This window comes from Phoenix dactylifera, chromosome 2 (assembly GCF_051530095.1).
Source record: "Phoenix dactylifera cultivar Ajwa chromosome 2, Ajwa_hap1_PhDact_Kaust_v1.1, whole genome shotgun sequence".
NCBI lineage: Eukaryota > Viridiplantae > Streptophyta > Magnoliopsida > Arecales > Arecaceae > Phoenix > Phoenix dactylifera.
The window spans coordinates 17,189,587-17,211,274 of record NC_143191.1 but is presented as its reverse complement, the minus strand read 5'-3'; the positions used below and the strand labels follow the sequence as shown (position 1 = coordinate 17,211,274).

The following is a 21,688-nucleotide window of genomic DNA, read 5'->3' as shown; positions in this document are numbered from 1 at the left end:
GAAAGACAAGCCAACATACCTAAATCCTAGCCTAAAACGAGCACACAAGCAAGTCTAAAAGGCCAACATGGTAACCTTGGGAAGACATGGAAGATGCAAACATCTTATGAATCGTCTTGAATCCAGAGAACTTTTCTCTTTCCATTCTGACCATTGCCTGCATCCAAAAAGAAAGGCAATCTAAAAAGCTTCCATCCAAAGTTATTCTATGATGATGGCCACCATCCCTTGGAGTTGATTTCCTCACGATCCAAGCCAAAATTATTGGTGAACACCCCCACATCTCCTCGAGCATAGATATCGGAGCGCCCCTTAGGATATTGCTTAGATGCTGGGAGTGCAGAATAATGAATTATAGCTGAACTTGTTAACCCTAAACGAGAGTTAACCAAGTATTATATTATAATAGAATATATAATATATAACTACGTACATTTATAACAGAGTATAGTATATTATGACAAATACGACCATAGATGGAGATACAACTGCATTTTATAATATATGATGCACCAATACTCCCATCAACTGTGATGGGGTGAGATCACATTAAGATTGGATCCGATTTGACCAAACTGAGCTGAAGAAAAGACCTTTGATGAATATATCTGCCAGAAACATGGCGAACCATGACTTCATTGCTAGCAACCTTCTCATGAACAAAATGGACATATTTTCCTATGTGCTTTATTCAAGCATGGAAAATAGGATTAATAGTCATATATTTATGTATGTATGTATTCAATCAAAAAAAACATGTCATGTGTGGTGCTAATGTTGTCACATTTGATAACCAAGTGATGAGAGAGAAGACATGCAAATCACCAAGCAAATGCTTTGGCCAATATGCCTATGCAACAGCACAAGAAATTGATTTAAACTCAAATTTGGCACTCTGACGAGAGACCCACGACAAGAAGTCGTAGAATCCACAATACTATTTTAGTTGCATTTTTTTGAAATACCAGGAAATGACACTTTGTATCACATTTATAAAAAAATGCTGGGTATTAATGTGTTGATCATTTTTATCATAAAATTCATGATATTATTTTAGTGATATTTTTAAAAATACCAAAAATATACTTTACCTCACATCTATGATAAATTGCTACATCTTAGTTTGTAGCTCGTCTTTATTATATAATCTGCAATATTATTATAGTGGTACTTTTATCCCAAATTTATGATTGATTACTAGCTAGAGTTTGTAGCTTGTCCTTCTTTTTCTTCTTACTAATAAGTTAGAAATGCTCTTTGAAGACATAATTAGCTAACACAAAATAACAATGGTGACTAAAAGTATATATTAATGCCATGTTCAATTTGATCCTAGATAAGGATTCACGAGATTGATTTGGCTAAATCTCGATCATTGATCTAATTGAATTTTATATTAAAATCTATGAAAAATATATTGAAGCTATAAATTATTTAAAAAATATAATATAAAAGTATTAATGACATATACGTTAAATATCATATTACTCTTTAATTGAAAATGAATAAAATTATCTATATTTTAAAGAATTTATAAGAATAAATTATATACAAATATAGGAATAAGTTGAAGTTATTTATATTTTTAAATACTTTAAACAATATTGTTTTAAAAAATATCACAAAGAATAGAATGAAGTTAATCATTTTTTATTTTTTATCACCGGACAATGATTGAATTTTTTATAAAAAAATAATTATTAGAAAATGAAGTATCTGAATATAAGAATGAGTATATTTCATAATTAAACTTTAATTTAATATGGTCTATTATTTTCGTGGTGTTTGGGTGGTTTTTATCTAACTAAGGGATCACTGGTTGAACTTTCCCTACAGTTTGCACATAAAAGGATCGTGCCCCGAACGAATCACAAATGAAAGATACATCCCCGACCCTATATAAAATGGCTTTCAGATATAATTTTTTTTTGCACTAAATTCTGGCATTTTATAATGTGCCATATTTTTTAAAAATTTTTCAAGCATCTTCTAACTGCTAGGGTCTATGATTTCATGGAGTAATGTTTTGTACTCCAAGATAGAAGATTGTTGCCCAAGAATGCACAAAAGTCTATAGAGGACCTATGGGTACTTGGACAATTAACCAGCCCAGTTTGCATCAGGAAAGATGGTAATCATGGAGTTCTTTGAAGATGAAATTGGAAGACATTGCAAGCCATCTACCATACTGCAATACTAATGTTTAACCGCAGAACCAAATGTTTGAGAATAATGAAAAAAATATTTTATTTACTTAAACCCTTGAGCTACTAGCCATACTTTATAGAGAGTGAAGAAGCCATGCATCTGAGTTTTGCCTTATCTTATACACCCACCCATTGATTTGCTATCAGTCTTTCAATTGGATCATATGGTGCAAGATCTCAAGTTTGGTTATCAATTACCAATGCATGAACTTGATTTCCATAGCATTCCTCCAATTTGGATCTTTAATGGACTAAGATAAACAACTAGGTTCAGGTGGAAGGTTGGTGGAGGATAAGGAGAGATGACTAGGTTTTTGAATGCCTGCTTTCAATCTGGTAGCCATAGGATGTAGCAAAGTTGTGATGTACTAGAAAATGGGCAACGTGTTGGGTGAGATTGAGGTTGAGGGTGGGACATTGAAGGAGCTGAGCTCGAAGAAATGTTGGTCATTTTGCTGCGATATGGTTGTGGGGCTTGAGAAGTATGAAATGGTAGGAAAGAAAAGAGTGCAGATGGAGATAGGAAAGGTAGGTTAAATGGAGGTTCTATCTGTTGAGAATTGTATCCTAAGTGTCCATCGTCAGTATGTTAATAATTGAATTTTGTAAATGAATTGACAAATTAATAAAGTGTTATTTGGTATTATTTTATGATAAAGGAGAATTTATCTTCAAGTCCTTAAATATGTTCGCGACCAAATGATATGCTGTTACCTAGGACGACAACATAATTGAGATTAGGTCGTCGTGTGGTATATACGTTGGTTGTCTTGTTAACCAAGGAGTGTGGAGACACTGATATGTCACACAGGTGAAGTGTAGGGGTACATTTCACTGAACGTGAGCAATTCCGGAATGCTCTACTGTCAAGAAATGTTCCGAGTGGATATGGGTATAAGTATCCCTCAAACCTGAAATCACCACAGTGATTAGCAAGCAACTCATTGTACTTTGGTACCGGACTAGCAGAATTTCTAATTCTGCGACGGAAGGTTACTAGGTGCAGTCAAGTACTTGCAAAATCAGTGTGTGAGTCAAGATGGAATTGACCCCTCCTGAAAACAGGAGATAATGCTTTGTGTTCAATTTAACAAAATCTTGGCCAGGATAATCCTTGTGAGGAGTCACAGGATTTCTAAAGTTGATCACATAGAGGATGTACTTATTACAGAGTTGACAGTGAACTCTGAAGTCGTCCTGAGCATTTGGAGTTATAGGGATGAATTATACGGTAACCATAGTTCAAGGATTCTTGAATGTTGCTTTGCAATCATTCGGCCTATCCGGACGTCGGGTACCATTACTAGATGGTCATTTTGATTAGTACAAGAAGTTATTCTTGTGCTACCGGCTTAGGTTCGAAGCTATGGGCTCACACGCATAGAAGTTTCTAGGTTGATCAAATGGCTGATTGATGATTAAGAATCATTTAGGGGTAATTTGGTCAATTCGATTGACAAATTATCATAAGCAAAAGTTGCATCAAAATAATTATTGAATTATTGAGGATTAATTAGCAATTAGATTGCTAATGAACTAAATTTGATTGAGTAATTGGGCTTAGGTGAGCCAAATTAAATAGGATTAAATTTGGGCTATATCAAGGTTTGACCTAATTGGATTGGATTCAACCCAAGTAGATTGACTTGATCCAATTGATGGAACTTGACCCAATTGGATTGGGCTTGATCCAAATCAATTAGAAGACCTTATCTGATGAGGATTATGCGTCTAAATAATCAGAATTGGATAAGAAGAAGAATTCCTAAATTTTAGGAACCCATTCTTATCCTTCTTGGAGAAGAATAACACCTTGATTTATCCCCAAGATTTTCCACGCCTATCCTCTTTATTTTTGACCAAAAATTGTCATGAGAAGATAGGAGACGTGAGGCTATATTTTCTATAAAAATGGTGCCTCAAATCTTCCTAAAAAGATTTATATGAATTTCCTAATTTGTAGGGATTGCATGGCGCATGAAATAGGGTGGTCTGCGGGATATGTTTATCTTCTCTTAGATACCAAATCACCATAATTTTTTGGGGATTTTATCAGCCAAATATTAATTGGCTAAATTATGTGTGAGGCGTGGGGGGATCTTTTGGCTATAAAAGACCCCCACGCCTAAGGTTCAGAATATAAAATATTTAGAGATTTCAAAAAATTCTGAAAAAAATTTCTGAGGGCCTCTATCCCTTCTTCTCCTTCTTCCTCATGTCCATCCTCCATCTCCTTAAAGAACGATCAAAGGTTAAGTGTTTAGAAGGAGAAAGCTTCAGCCACTGCAGTGTTCCTGCATGAGCAAGCACTCCCACGAAAAATGATCTACCTAGGGCTTCGCGTGGACAATCTATAAAGGCCGGACATGTGTGCGGCTGCAAAGCATGATCAAGGAGTCATCCAAGACCTCCAAGAAATCAGGTATGAGATTTAATCTCATTAAAGTTAAGATTAGATCTTAAACATGGTTGCTAAAATTTTAGGGTTGCTGAAATCTCAGAATTGTATGTTAGACACACTATCATTGTTTCATACATTACTTAAATATTTAAATCATGGTTCTTATTTTTGTTGTAGAGATCTGATCTCTAGCATGCATGAAAATTAAATAGTTTAATTTTTAAATGCCTCTGCTGTAATTTTGAAAATAAATGCATACAGCCCGCAAAGGGATCCTTTTAATGGTATCAGAGCCAGGTTTATTGAATGTTTAAACTGTTTATGCTTAAAATAATTGTATTAATCTGAGTAGTTTAGTAATCTAATTGGATTAATCACCAGGTTGTCCGGTCATAGGAGAAAGAAGGGTTCGTTACCCTCTTTTTCCATTCGATGGGATCTCCTATAGCGTGTAGGGGTGCCACTATGATTGATCCTTGAAGATGAACAACGAATGGTAGATTAAAATCTATATATTTTAATCTTTGTAATTAAATATGAGATTTATAAATATGTTTAGATCAGATCTAAAAAGTATTTATGGATGATTTAGTTACTGATTTTGCATGATTAATCAGATCTGAAAATCAGTTGCATGTGATGCATGAGATCTAGGTAAATTTATATTGATGTATATGTGATATAAAGAACATGAATAAATCTGAAATCATAAAGTTATTTTGATTAGATCTAAATAAAATTTATGATTCATTTATTTTTTGATTTTGTATAATAAATCAAATCTGAAAACAAATGCATATGATGTATGTTGTTTAAGTTAATTCATATTAGTTTGTATATATGATATATGAACATAAATCATCTAAGATTTAAACATGAATTAAATCTGAAATAAACATGATTAATTGCAAATTTCAAATCTGAAAATAAGTTTTAAGAACTGAAACTTTGTAATTAATATATAATTAAAAGAATATGCAATGATCTAAAATTTTCATGAGCTTACACTTAATTAAGAATTAAGTGATATGAAAACCTAGATCTATAATTGTAAACTCAATTTAATGACATTGCATAATTCATGGGGCATTTGGGTTAGCTCAAATCAAGTTCTTAAGATTGGGTTAGACCTAGGGTTAGAATTAAATATGGTTTAATTAGAGTTAATTGATCAAATCTAATTAAGTAGTAACTAGATTAGGTTAAGAAAACTCTAGATCAAATACAATAGCTGTAGTTGATCAAATTCCATATTTTTAATTAGACCAAGATGGAACTTGATTGAGGCTCAGAGGTTGAGCCCAAGTCATTTGAGTAATCAAATCAAAATTGATTAACCAGTCGATGTCTAAGGTAAGTTTGGCAGTTTTGACCGGTGGTTTTTGATTGGAAGCTACTCGTACTGATTTGTCTTTGTCAAATTAATGGCATATCCCTTCCACCGATCTCACTTACCTGGCTGACGTGGTCAATCACATTTTGATTGGATCACTTAATGATTCGAGTTGACCCATGCTTTTAAGAAAAATCAGTATGATTGATTTAGGTGCCTTCTTAATCGGATTGAATCTAGTTCTTATTAATCTAACTTGATAAAGTCAGTGGAAAGATCTAGATTAACCGATTCTTCTCATCTATTCTCAATTAAATCAAATTCTCTAAAATTATTAGGTTCCTAAAATGAAATAGTTATAGAGATAACTAGGTCATAGCCTCCCATTAAGTTGGGTAATAATGGGTCCAATGGCTAGATAATCATTGGAGGCGCTATACGCCTGGTGATTATTTGACCATTGGAATTGTCATTTAATATATGATGAGTCGAGTGTACCTTCAATAGGTGATCAGGTGGGCCGAGCCATACTCAGGCTTGGTCATCTATTAATAGATTACATGAAACCCTATCATTTAATGATTGGACCTAATTAGAATTTTCGGTGGAGGCGCCACATGCTTGCCGAAGAGATTGGGGCAAAATTATCACTAGAAATTGTTTGGTGAAACAATTAGTTCAGAACCTACCAATAGGTGCATATGGGTTGGTCGAGCCACACTCGGGCCCATATGCGATCTATTGGGTTTTAGTGCCCACTAAAGAGTTAAATGTAATTCTTTGAATTTGAGGTAGAGGCTACAAATTTGTATAAAATAGTAGGAGGACCTTTAGACTAAAGTCTAAATCTTTAGGGTATTATCAATTCATATACTGATAGCCGATTTTCTTTTTATGCAGAAATGGCCACTAGTTTGTCACTTCGTTCATTGTTGGATAATGACAAGTTGACTGGACCCAATTTTAATAACTGGCTTAGAAAACTTAAGATTGTGCTAGAGCATGAACGGATTCTTTATGTGATAACGGATCTGGCACCTGAGCAGCCCACTGCTAATGCATGGGGTATAGATAGAGACACTTATCAGAAGTGGCTTAGTGACCGTATCACTGTCCGCTGCATTATGCTTGCTGCAATGAACGACGAGTTCAGTCGTAGGTTTGAGAATGCCAGCCTGAAGAGATCATTCAAGTGTTTAACGAATCCTTCGGTATTCTTGATGACATTAAAAAGCATAAAACCAATTGTGCTATTTTCAGCGCACGAATGAAGGATGGGGCCTCGGTGACTGATCATGTATTGTACATAATTGAGTTAATCGAGCATCTAGCACTCTCGGAATTTCTCCTACATGATCAATTGGGGAAAGATGCTATACTGAACTCTCTTCCTAGTTCGTACCGCCCATTTCTCACCAACTTTCGTATGACGAAATCGGTAGTAAATTATCACCAATTATTGGGTTTACTATAAACTTTTGAGAAGGATCACCAACTTCTAAAAGGGTCGATGAATTTAGTAGGAGATTCGTCCAGGGATCGTGGTACCTTTAAGAAAGGGAAGAAGAAAAATAAGAATCAAAAGAAAAAGGTGCAACATGCTAAGCCAAGTCAGACGAAAAAGATAAAGGCTAATCAAAGTAAGGTAGAGTGCTTCTTCTGTAAGAAGCAAGGACATTGGAAGAGGAACTGTCCTCAGTACATTGCCTCCCTTGACCCAAACAGGCAAAAGAAAAAGATGCAATCAGTTGCTGATCAAGGTACTTATATGATAACACCTGATAAGTGCTTAATAATTTATAATTTAGTCATCCTTCCATAGCACTTATCAATGTTTTTAAACTGATAAATACATATTTTACCATGAAATTGAATAAACATTGAATTAAATTTAAATTATGGTAAGAGGTAAATAATTCTTTTCTTAAACCAGATTTTGAACTTGTCTCTCTCTCTTGATTGCAATCTTTCATGAAAACTACAGAAAAACATATAAGGAGATTGTGTTGACTCGGCTAAGGTTATAATTAAATGGGTTTTGGTCCTGATTAGATTGAAAGTTATAATTGTATGGAAAATATTTTTATTAAGTCATGGTCTTGGTTTTGACCGATCGAGTTCGATCTGAAGCAGCTTAGCAAGAATTAAATTTAAATGGCAATGGGCTCAAGGACAAGTCAACCATCATGACCCACCTCAAACCCAAAGCAATTCCTTACCAGCCTTCATATAAAATTTATAAATTGAAAATAAAAAAAAGAAGATAATTAATATAATAAAATAAATAAAAATAATTCCGGGGAAAATCACTGGATTCACTGTTCATATGAACAGTGTCCCGTAAAAACACTGTTCATATGAACAGTGGGAAATAATATAATATAAAAAAAATAAATAAATAAAATTGTTTCACTGTTTATCTCCTTCCTCCCTCTATCTATTCTTCCCATGATCTCGCCTCACAGAGCGCCCTGCTGCCCGTTCCAGCCACGAGTCCCACGCGGTGCAGCCAGATCCAGATCCTCCGCCTCCTCTTCCGCCCGTGATCATTCCCAACATCACGCCCTCCTCCTCTCTCGGGATCCATCGCTGCTGGTCTTCGGCGAGCTATAAGAGGAAGACGAAGAAGGGAGAGCGGAGGGGGGGGGGAGAGCTCGGTTCAACAGAAAAACAGGGGAGACCCCCTGTTACAGTGAAAAGAAGAAGAAAGCCGAGAGGGAGATGAAGAAATAAAATAAAAAAAGAGAGAAGAGAGAGAGGCTGGGAGCGGAAGGGAGTGAAGAGCAATTTTTTATGAAGATGGGAGGACTTCCGGCCACCATGAGCAGCTAAGCCTCGGTTTAGGGGTTTGATGAAGCCATAGAGGAGTATTCGTTTCATTTTTATTGATTTGAGTTTGTATTGTAAGATAGGTTGCATGATGAAGAATTTATCAATTGATCTTATGATTTATCCAATTTATGTGAATCATTTATCTTGCATAAAATATTTTACATAGATTGATCTATTTCATCGAATCCAACACCTGTGGTTTGGAGGAGATATTCATGTGACATCGATTTCATGTTTAATGACTTAATGATCAGATGCATCATGCTAGGTTAGACAGGTCATGCTTATCGTTAGAGTAGATGGTTTGTGCTAGACTTAGATGATTCATGCTGGGAATTAGTTATATTTTCTTTTGTGATTGCTTTGGCTTGTAGTCGGAAGCAATCAAGTCTTACATACAACTCAATCATTGAAAAGCGTCACGGATATAAATCTATCGGTGGAATCTAGCCCTAAACACCTCTCTCCATAGATAATTCATACTATTACACCCATATTAATTCTTAGTTTTTATCATTTACTCTAGCTTATCCCCTTTGAAGTAATTATTTAATTAGGAAAAATAACTTGTCTCCAATCCCTGTGGACCGACACCCGTAATCACTATCCTACAGGATACGTGCTATTGCGTGGTTTATTTTTGAAATTGAAATAATCGATCAATTTTTGGCGCCGTTGCCGGGGATTGCTTGCATAGTTATTTTTCCTATCATAAAAAAAAATTAATTAATTAAAAAAAAACTTTCAAAAAAAATATATATATAAAAAAAAAATTATTCTCTATTATTGTTACTTTTCTTATCTCCTTTTTCTCTTCTACTATTTTTTTTTAATTTTTCTTTTAATCTTATTTGATCAGGAATCGAAGAGGGGATCTGGGCTATCAGAAAGGAATGCTTTGGAGGTTTGCTAAAAAAAAAAATTTAAAATTGCTGGGAAAATTTCCTTTGGTAACCTCTAAACCTTTCTTATTTAAATTAATTATTAGCTTGAAATTTTGTGGTGATTGTTTGATTTCAATTTCAGCAAGAGTGTGAATGCATGCTTGATACACATACACAAATCAATCTGCACATAGTAAGGGCAATCACCCCAACAAGATAAGAGCCGGATTTCATCACCGGACTCTTGCCCAACTTAGGTGAACTCAATCTCACATAGTGTCACTTTAATTAAAATCAATTAGACATTGGCTCCTAGGGACATTCGAGCTCAATAGGATGAAGATCACCGAAAGTTGCACCAATTTCGCTCTGTGGCTTAGTTGATGTCTAGGCAAGCTTTGTCCCTATAAGGGAGACAGTTCATCTGTTCGAGGCAAGTGGGTTTTAAGTGGGACCTTTGCGAACGCATCGTGACCCCTCCACTTACCTGGGAGCTTACCTGGTCAACTCGGTTCATTAGACCGGATTGGAGGCTTGGGTGCCCTCTTCAAACCAGTTAGGAGCTGTCTAGTGATTTTAGGACAAAGACTAGGATTGATATGCTTTTCTCTTTTTGCATGCTTGATTGATCGAGTACTAGTGTATGCACGGTAGTCGTTCTAGAGTACAAAACCTATTACCTTTTGACCCTGAAATAGAACGAACCCTTAGGAACATTCGAGCTAAGATCAAAACATTAGGATCATCCCCACCTCTTAAGATGGCTGAAGAACAACCCAAACTCCTGAGGGAGTACTTTACTCCCACTATTTACACTTCCCCATCTTGCATTCGATTACCTGAGGTAGCAGCTGTACAATATGAAATAAAGTCTAGTGTGATCCAAATGTTTCCATCTTTTTATGGGCTCACCAATGAAGATCCATATAAACACCTAGATGAATTCCTTGAGATTTGCACCACTGTCAAGATTCAGAATTTCACTGATGATGCTCTAAAACTTAGATTATTCCCCTTCTCCCTTAAAGATAGAGCCAAGCAATGGTTGAATTCTTTAGAAGCCAACTCGATTCATTCCTGGGGTCAAATGCAACAAGAATTCTTAAAAAAATACTTTTCCATAGGAAGAATGAACCAGTTTAGACGTGCTATCACAAGCTTCTCCCAAACTGAGGGAGAAGAATTTCATGAAACTTGGGAGAGATTTCGGGACCTAATCCGTAAATGCCCACATCATCAAATACCTAAGTGGCAGCTAGTGCAATGCTTCTATGACGGATTGACTGAACAAAACCGTTAGATGATTGATGCCGCATGTGAGGGGACATTCATGCTTCAAAATGAGCATGAAGCATGGAAATTATTTAAAAATCTAAATGAAAACTCCCTCCACCATGCTTCATGTTCTCGTCAAGCACCCCCGAGTTTTCAAAGAAAAGGGACCATTTGTGAAATAAGTCATTCTATGGACCTGTCTAGCAAGGTAGATGCATTGTCCCATAAGATTGACCAACTGATGATAGGTGGGCATTACATGAACTCTTCCCAAGCACAAGTGTGTACTATTTGTTCTAGCCCATCCCACCCTATTCATGAGTGCCCTTCAGCGCCCCAATTCCCCGAACTCGTGCAAGAACACATCAATGCTGCTCAAACACTGCCTAGACCGGGTAAGGACCCATTTTCCAATACATATAGCCCGGGATGGTGAAATCATCCAAACTTTTCTTGGAAGCAGCAAGCTTCGAACATAGCCCAACCCTATTCCCAAAATTTTCAAAATCCTCAGAATTTTCAAACCCAACAAAATATTCATCCCTACCGTCCCTCGACTCAATTTCAACACACTTCTCCTCCACCCCAAAGAAACACAGCCTTTGAGGAGAAAGTGTTGAACGCCCTTCAAGGTTTGGAAACCATTACACAATTAGTGCACTCTCATACGCAATCAATCGCCAAGCTAGAATCCCAAATGGGTCAACTAGCTAATGCACTAAACAAGCGAGAGGAAGGAAAGCTTCCAAGCCAACCACTAAGTAATCCTAGGGGACAATACATGGCTCAAGAAAATCAACTAAATGCAATTCATCATGAACAAGCCAATGCTTTGACTACCCTAAGGAGTGGACGTGTAGTAGACAATAAGATTGGGGAGGACAACAATAAGGAAGATGAAGAAGAGGATAGAAATGTGTCAAATGAAAAACCTTCTTCTTCTTCTTCACCTAGTCCACCTTCTGCCAAAACTCATATCACAAAGGCCCCATATCCTGAAGCTCTTACTTCACCCTCTCCATTTGGAAAAAAGGGAACTTCATTAGAAGAGATGATAGAGGTCTTCAAACAAGTTAAAATCAACCTCCCACTCCTTGATGCCATCAGACAAGTTCCCTCCTATGCCAAATTTCTCAAAGACCTTTGTACACAAAAGCGAAAATCTAGGACACATGTGCCTAAAAAGGTCTTCCTAACTGAGCAAGTGAGTTCTATTCTCCAACACAACACCCCTCCAAAATTCAAAGATCCTGGTGCTCCCACCATCTCCTGTGTCTTAGGAAATAATTTCATTGATCGAGCACTCTTAGATCTAGGGGCAAGTGTCAACCTTTTACCTTATTCAGTTTATGAGAAACTTGGTTTAGGTGAGTTAAAACCAACCTCGGTATCCCTTCAATTGGCTGATCGATCTGTAAAAACACCACGTGGGATAATTGAAGATGTTCTTGTCAAGGTAGATAAATTCTATTTTCCAGTAGATTTCATTGTCCTTGATATGGAACATGAGCCCAATCCTAATAAACAAATCCCCGTGATCCTTGGGCGGCCCTTTTTAGCAACAGCCAATGCATGCATCAATTGTAGAACAGGGGTAATGAACATATCATTTGGGAAGATGAAGGTAAAATTAAATGTGTTCAATGCGGCCGACCAACCCGCAAGAGAAATTGAGTGTTTTATGATAGACAAAATAGATGACCTCATAGAAGGAGATGCAAAAACTATCTCACTATGTCTGGCTGAAGATAATAAACTTAGCGCTTGTTGGGAGGCAACCCAATTCTCTTAGATTTCTTTAACATTGAGGACAATGTTAGGTTTAGGTTTGGGGGTATTTTTGAGTATTTTTAAGAATTTTTGGTTTTGTTTGCATCTCTTGCATTCGTTTTCACTTCACAATGTTAGGTTTAGGTTTGGGGGTATTCATCTTGATTTTCATCCAAAAAAAAAAGAAAAAAGAAAAAATATGTTCATTTTCATTTTTATAAAATAATAAATAATAAAAAAAAATTTAAAAATAATAATAATAATAATAAAAAGTTTTTGTTTTTTTAAAAAAAACAAAAAAAAACCTAATTTCTATACATTAATGTGAGAATGATAAACACACAAGGTATATAAAATCTAAAAAGCCTAATGACTAGTCGGAAGTTATACAAATTTAAGTTCTTTTTATTAAGTCTCTCTTAGGGAGTTGTAAGCTAATTAATACTTTGGAATTTCACTACACACTGGCCGACCCTTCTAAGGTCTAGGCTCGACATTATGTTGATAGTATAGTAGCAACCTTGGACCCTGATGAATCATACTTATCTAATCCAAAAAAAAAAAAAATCATCAATAAAAAAGGATTTAGTCAGGAACATCGAAAAGGGCTACCTATTGTCAAAGGTTAAATGGGCTTGTGATGAGGACTCCGAGCATAAGTCCGTAGGGGAGTCTTGATGCCTGACACCTTGTGCCAACTGGTGTGAGAGTTGTCGACTGATTGCTCGTTACCCGGAGAAATCACCACAAGAGTAAAAGTACACAATTATACATCTTTCAAAAAAAAAAAAAAAGTTCTGTATTGATCTTGAAAAAGACAATAGTGTGAAAGCCGTCGTTGTAAAAATTCGAGTAAACTAGAATATTACAGATAAAGCCTGTGAGGTACTAAAGTAAACATCCACAACTCTCGAAATCCTGCAGATATGATGATTTTGAATCAGTGAGCAGGTCTTTTCGACCAATCCTTGGAAACTACTAGTATTAACAATATTTTGGAGATCCGAACCCTTAGCTTGTGTACGGTCCAGATTTCACCAAGCACTCCAGTATAAATGAGTCTTACAACTCCCTAAACGGAAACTTAATGACTTTAACTTAGATTGCATACTAATCTAGAATTTGGGCTGACTTAGTAAATAAAACCGTGTGTGCTTTGAAATTCTTATCATTTATGTATCTTAAATTAGATTTGAATTTAAAAAAAAAAAAAAACAACAACAACAACAACAAATTAATCATAAACAATAAATGATATTGAAGTTTGTGGGTATCTTCACTGGAAACCCTCACGAGACTATAACTCGTCCACTAGGGTAACCTAGGGGTTTAAAGCCTTGTTGCATATGGTAAATGCAATCGCGATGCTTGCGAAAGTGAGTTAGAGCTTTTCTTTAATTTTATTTTGCTCGAGGACTAGCAAAACATAGGTTTGGGGGTGTGATAAGTGCTTAATAATTTATAATTTAGTCATCCTTCCATAGCACTTATCAATGTTTTTAAACTGATAAATACATATTTTACCATGAAATTGAATAAACATTGAATTAAATTTAAATTATGGTAAGAGGTAAATAATTCTTTTCTTAAACCAGATTTTGAACTTGTCTCTCTCTCTTGATTGCAATCTTTCATGAAAACTACAGAAAAACATATAAGGAGATTGTGTTGACTCGGCTAAGGTTATAATTAAATGGGTTTTGGTCCTGATTAGATTGAAAGTTATAATTGTATGGAAAATATTTTTATTAAGTCATGGTCTTGGTTTTGACCGGTCGAGTTCGATCTGAAGCAGCTTAGCAAGAATTAAATTTAAATGACAATGGGCTCAGGACAAGTCAACCATCATGACCCACCTCAAACCCAAAGCAATTCCTTACCAGCCTTCATATAAAATTTATAAATTGAAAATAAAAAAAAGAAGATAATTAATATAATAAAATAAATAAAAATAATTCCGGGGAAAATCACTGGATTCACTGTTCATATGAACAGTGTCCCGTAAAAACACTGTTCATATGAACAGTGGGAAATAATATAATATAAAAAAAATAAATAAATAAAATTGTTTCACTGTTTATCTCCTTCCTCCCTCTAGCTATTCTTCCCATGATCTCGCCTCACAGAGCGCCCCGCTGCCCGTTCCAACCACGAGTCCCACGTGGTGCAGCCAGATCCAGATCCTCCGCCTCCTCTTCCGCCCGTGATCATTCCCAACATCACGCCCTCCTCCTCTCTCGGGATCCATCGCTGCTGGTCTTCGGCAAGCTATAAGAGGAAGACGAAGAAGGGAGAGCGGGGGGGGGGAGAGCTCGGTTTAACAGAAAAACAGGGGAGACCCCCTGTTTCAGTGAAAAGAAGAAGAAAGCCGAGAGGGAGATGAAGAAATAAAATAAAAAAAGAGAGAAGAGAGAGAGGCTGGGAGCGGAAGGGAGTGAAGAGCAATTTTTTATGAAGATGGGAGGACTTCCGGCCACCATGAGCAGCTAAGCCTCGGTTTAGGGGTTTAATGAAGCCATAGAGGAGTATTCGTTTCATTTTTATTGATTTGAGTTTGTATTGTAAGATAGGTTGCATGATGAAGAATTTATCAATTGATCTTATGATTTATCCAATTTATGTGAATCATTTATCTTGCATAAAATATTTTACATAGATTGATCTATTTCATCGAATCCAACACCTGTGGTTTGGAGGAGATATTCATGTGACATCGATTTCATGTTTAATGACTTAATGATCAGATGCATCATGCTAGGTTAGACAGGTCATGCTTATCGTTAGAGTAGATGGTTTGTGCTAGACTTAGATGATTTATGCTGGGAATTAGTTATATTTTCTTTTGTGATTACTTTGGCTTGTAGTCGGAAGCAATCAAGTCTTACATACAACTCAATCATTGAAAAGCGTCACGGATATAAATCTATCGGTGGAATCTAGCCCTAAACACCTCTCTCCATAGATAATTCATACTATTACACCCATATTAATTCTTAGTTTTTATCATTTACTCTAGCTTATCCCCTTTGAAGTAATTATTTAATTAGGAAAAATAACTTGTCTCCAATCCCTGTGGACCGACACCCGTAATCACTATCCTACAGGATACGTGCTATTGCGTGGTTTATTTTTGAAATTGAAATAACCGATCAACACCTTATAATTTCTCAATATGTGATAATTCGACTTGGGTATTGGATATCGGTAGTCTCTTTAATATTTGCAATTCGTTGCAGGGACTGCAAGTCAGTGAGAAATTTGAGAAAGCGAAAGATTCCTGAACGTTGGAGATGGAAGATCAGTTCCAGTTCTAGCTTGGAAAGTCTGAAACTTGTATTCAATTCTCAAGAAATTGTCTTAAGTGACTGTCACTTTTGTCCAAGTTTTTTATTGAACATAATTTCTGTAGACCTTTTAGCCATAAATGGTTATGAGATTTCAATAAAAAGATATTATTGTGATATTATTATGAATGGTGTTACTATAATGCATGGACATTTGAGCAATAGAATTTATATATTGTCACAACCTATTAATATAATGTACAAGTTAAGTAAGCATCCTAGAATAGATAATGTCATGGATGCCTATGTTTGGCATCATAGGCTAGGTTATATTAACAAGAACAGGATGAATATGTTAAGTAAAAAGGGAATCCTCAATGTTAATAATTGTGAATCATTGACAACCTGCGAGTCATGTCTTCTTGATAAGATGACCCAATCACCTTTTACCGAAAAAAGTGAACGATCCAGTGACTTATTGACCCTTGTACATTCTGATGTATGTGGGCCAATGAGCACAAATGCTAGAGGTGGGTATTCATATTTCATTACGTTTACAAACGATCTTTCTAGGTATGGTTATGTCTATTTAATGAGACAAAATCTGAATAATTTGAAATGTTCAAATTATATCGTAATGAAGTAAAAAAAACAAACTGGAAAGAGTATTAAAACTCTTCGATCAGATCAAGGAGGTGAATATCTCACCAGTGAGTTTTTGACATATCTAGGAGAAAATAAGATTCTCTCCCAATGGACTCATCCTGGTACACCGCAATATAATGATGTGTCAGAAAGAAAAAATCAAACTCTATTAGATATGGTTCGATCCATGATGGGATTTGTTGATCTGCCCATATCCTTTGGGGATATGTACTTAAGTCAGCCTGTTATATACTTAATAAGATTCCAAGTAAATCTATGAAAAAAACATCACATGAGATGTGGACGGAACGGAAACCGATACTCTCTCACTTTAGGATTTGGGGGTGTCCGGCTTACGTCAAACGTTTAAAAGCAAACAAACTTGAAGCCAAGTCTGACAAATATTTCTTTGTCGGTTATCCTAAAGAAACTAAAAGATATTATTTCTACCTTGCTGAAGAACAAAAGTTGTTCGTAAGCAATAGAGCTACTTTCTTGGAGAAGGAAGTAGAAGCTCTAATGTAGAACTTAGGAAAATTCAATATGTAGAAGACCCAACACCATCCACTGAACCTATTGAGTTAGATTTGATTAGACCAGATTCCGAATCCATCTTAGATGCACCATTAAGGCGATCAGGTAGAGTACCACGTCAGCTGGACAGTTACAATGGTTCTTGGTCCAGGACAAGGATCCTGTCGAATTTTATGAAAATGATGAGGATCCGATCACCTATATGGATGCAATACAGAGGTATGACTTTGATAAATGGCTTAGAGCCATGCAATCTGAAATAAAATTCATGAAGGTCGATGATGTAAGGACATTAGTTGACCCACCCGAAGGGATTAAATTCATAGGGTGTAAGTGGATTTTCAAAAAAAAATAGAGCACAAACGAAAAGGTAGAGACCTATAAAGTCCGTCTAGTTGCCAAAGGGTATCGTCAGCGTTATGGTATTGACTATGATGAGACATTTTCTCCTATGGTAATGCTCAAGTTCATTCGGATTATGCTTGCGATAGCAGCACATTTAGGTTATGAGATCTGGCAAATGGATGTTAAAACTGTTGGGAACCCGCCCATGCCGCTGATATTTCAAAAATTAAATCAGATGGCAGCGGAATCGGCATGCATGGGTTCGACGTTCATCGCATGAACGTTGTTTCGAGACCTTTCGTAATTAGGTAAGAATTAAAACTTTTAAAACTATTAGGAAGATCAAATCTTCACCTTGCGCGGGTAGATAATCACCGCAAATCTGAATTCGTGGTTTTGGAAGAGGGTTCGCTTGAAGCCGTTCAAACGTCCGGCCTCTACGGGTATCCACACGAAGTAGAGGACCGATCAATGTTTCCTTGTCTCCCCGGGGTGCTAGCTCCCTTGCAGAGACTTCCTTTGATGGCTGATCTCCTCTCTTTCTTTCAACTCTTGAAAGTGCTTGAGAGGAGGAAGAAGAAGGATGAAGAAGAGGAAGAAGATGAGCCCCTACGCAGCCTTCTTCTGTTGCTTGCGTTGGATGAAGAAAGGGTAGAGGAGGAGGCCGCCAACACTTGGTGAGCTTCTACCCTTGCTTGCGGCTGCAACTAAAGAGAGGAAGAGGGTGGCCACGGCACAAGAGGAAGAGGATTCCAATGCCCTAGGGCGCCGGCCTCATGGTGCCTTTTATAGCCATCAAGGGCTCCTCCAAAGTAGGAGCCCTAGATGGTTTTCCAAAGAGAGAAGGGGGGCGCCGGCCCCTCTCTTCATGCCGCACACAAGGAGAGGAGGAGGGGCGTGATCCCTCCTTCTTGTGATGCCCTAATCCTCTTCCAAAGAGGATTGGGTGCCTCTCTTATGGTTTAATCCCAATCCAATTAGGATTAGCCAATGGGATTCAATCTATGCTAGTCCTAATCCAACTAGGACTTGAATGAACCATGACTCAATTGAACTCTTCAATCCTAATCCAATTAGGAGTCATGTTGATTCATTAGATTATTAATTAATTTAGACTTAAGGAATCCTAATCCAATTAGGATTTGTTTAATTTTAGTCCTAATCCAATTAGGACTCTATTTGAATCCGAAGTCCTAATCTAATTAGGATTTCTAGGAATCCTACTCCAAGTAGGAATCCTATTTTAATTCAAAATTCCTAATCTCATTAGGATTGTAGGAATCCTATTCCAAGTAGGAATCCCAGTCCTACTCCAACTAGGATTCCCAGTCCTAATCCAATTAGGATTCTAGGAATCCTACCCGAAGTAGGACTCTTGTTTCAAGTCCAATTAATTAATTCCCTTGGTTCCTTCTTCAACTTCTTTATCAATCAAATTGATTACTTGTGATTCTTAATCACGATTTCAACCATCGGATCGGTCAATACTTCTAGTGTGTGTGACCCCATAGGTTCTATTCTGACTGGTAGTGAGATATATTGTGATCTCTATCTCAATATCATTGAAAACTCCTTTCAATGGGTTGGAACGATTCCAACTCAACTCATTAAGGTTTATCGATTATCGAGATAATCCCTGTGAGTCCCACCATCCACCAGTGACACCTAGCAGCATGTAGTGGCTACCCAGCAGAATGGAATGATGAACCTCTAGGTGCAGTTAACATGTGATACAATCCTACTATCGTGGATCCCTACAGGACAGAGGTCATGGACAACTCGTCAAACCCCATCGTCTGTCATATGTCAAGATTTATTCGACTTGAGTTCGATGGTGGAAAACTCTTTTTCCACTTTATATTACTGCCCTAGCCAAGGTCTTAGAACTCAGTCTAACAAATCACATAGGATCACTCCTCTTCTATCAAGGTCGATAGATTCCTTATAGGTGCATACCCTACTCCTACAGTGAACCTACTGCAGCCAATCTACACTGCATGGACCCATATGGCTAGAGACCATGTATGTGTGCAGTCAAACTACAATAACCTCACTGTGAGTAGCCGAAGCACCGCAGGTCAAAGGACCAGTCACACTACTGCAACATCAAGCAAGTCACTGACGAGTGGATAGACATCCAAGTGACTTCTTGTCTTGGTCACGCTCAGTACCCTTGTTCTCTAACAAGCACCTGCACTATCACTTCAGTGTCCCTACACTGTGGACTCAAGTCTCGTCCATCCAGAAAAAAAGTGATCTGTGCACTGATCGGATCGATCACCGTCCTCGTGATGATTCATTGATCAGGAGCATTTAGAAATTAATCACCAATGATACATGGCTCAAATTCTCAACTCTTGAGAATATGTATCATCATCTTATTAATTCCTTGGACGATTCATAGACACATAAACAATATGAATGAAAAGATGCCTTTTATTTATTCAATAATAAATAGTCAAGTACAAAATTATGTCCCTAGAATTAATAATGTGTCAGCCAGATTGGCTTCTAGGGCATACATCTAACAATCTCCCACTTGCACTAAAGCCAATTGGTCATATATCTTAGGCCCATCTTCTCAAGGTGGGCTTCAGTCTTTTGCTGACTCAGCTGCTTAGTGAACGGGTCCGCCACGTTATCCGCGGAGTCTACTCTCTGCACCTCTACATATTTCTTCTCCACATAGCCGCGTATGAGGTGAAAGCGCCGCTCTATATGCTTAGACTTCTGATGAGACCTTGGCTCCTTAGCAAGGGCTATGGCGCCATTATTATCGCAGTAGAGTGTTATGGCATCTGATGTCATTACGTCCAACTCTGCAATGAATTTCTTGAACCAAAAGCCTTCCTTAGCAGCTTCAGAGGCGGCGATGTATTCAGCTTCCATAGTAGAATCAGCAATGATCGGTTGTTTAGAACTCTTCCAATTTACCGTACCACCATTGCACAAGAACACATATCCAGATGTTGACTTCCTGTCATCGACATCAGTCATGAAGTCTGAATCTGTGTACCCTTCTACCTTTAACTCTGATGATCCTCCAAAAACCAAGAATAAATCTTTAGTTCTTCTCAAGTACTTAAGAATATTCTTCACAGCTGTCCAGTGTTCTTCACCTGGATTCGACTGATATCTGCTTGTGACACTCACAGCAAGAGCTATATCAGGTCGTGTACATAGCATGGCATACATGAGGCTTCCTATTGCCGATGCATAAGGAATCTTGCTCATGCGTTGAATCTCTTCAGATGTGTTGGGGCACATCTTCTTGGAGAGATGAATTCCATGCCTTAGGGGTAAGAGACCCCTCTTGGAGTTTTCCATGCTGAACCTCTTCAGCACCTCCTCTATGTACATCTTCTGTGAAAGGCCAAGCATCCTTTTAGATCTATCTCTATAGACCTTTATTCCCAAAATATAGGATGCTTCCCCAAGGTCTTTCATGGAGAATTCTTTTGACAACCAGACCTTGACCGAGGTTAGCATGGGAATATCATTCCCAATTAGGAGAATGTCATCTACGTACAGTACGAGAAAAACGACAGCACTCCCACTAACCTTTTTGTAAACACACGGTTCCTCTTCGTTTTTGATGAAATCAAACGTTTTGATTGCATCATCGAAACGAGTGTTCCAACTCCGAGATGCTTGCTTTAGTCCATAGATGGACTTTTGCAGCTTGCAGACCTTGTGATCTCCATCACTGGAAGTGAAACCCAAAGGCTGTTCCATATAGATATCTTCATCAAGATATCCATTCAGAAAAGTAGTTTTCACATCCATCTGCCAGATTTCATAATCATGAAATGTTGCAATGGCAAGCAATGTTCGGATGGATTTTAGCATGGCTACAGGTGAAAAGGTCTCCTGATAGTCAATGCCTTCGCGTTGACTATACCCTTTCGCCACAAGCCTTGCCTTATAGGTCTCTACCTCTCCATCCGAACCTATCTTTCTTTTGTAGATCCATTTGCATCCAATAGGTACAATACCTTCTGGTGGATCTACTAAGGTCCAGACTTGGTTGGAATGCATGGAGTCTAACTCTGACTTCATAGCTTCCAGCCATTTCTCGGAATCGATATCAGATATCGCCTCGTTGTAGGTTTTGGGATCCTGTATGTGATCTCTATCTCCCACTAGGAACATTTCCTCGGTATCCTCTTCTAGTATAC

General features: G+C 37.3%; 1 non-coding gene across 1 annotated transcript; it reads right to left on the bottom strand.

The window, feature by feature from the left end:
* Positions 1-10,793: 10,793 nt before the first annotated feature.
* LOC120108370 (small nucleolar RNA R71) lies at positions 10,794-10,899 on the bottom strand. Its single transcript, XR_005509751.1, has one exon. It is a non-coding gene; the product is annotated as a small nucleolar RNA R71 (small nucleolar RNA).
* Positions 10,900-21,688: the final 10,789 nt, after the last annotated feature.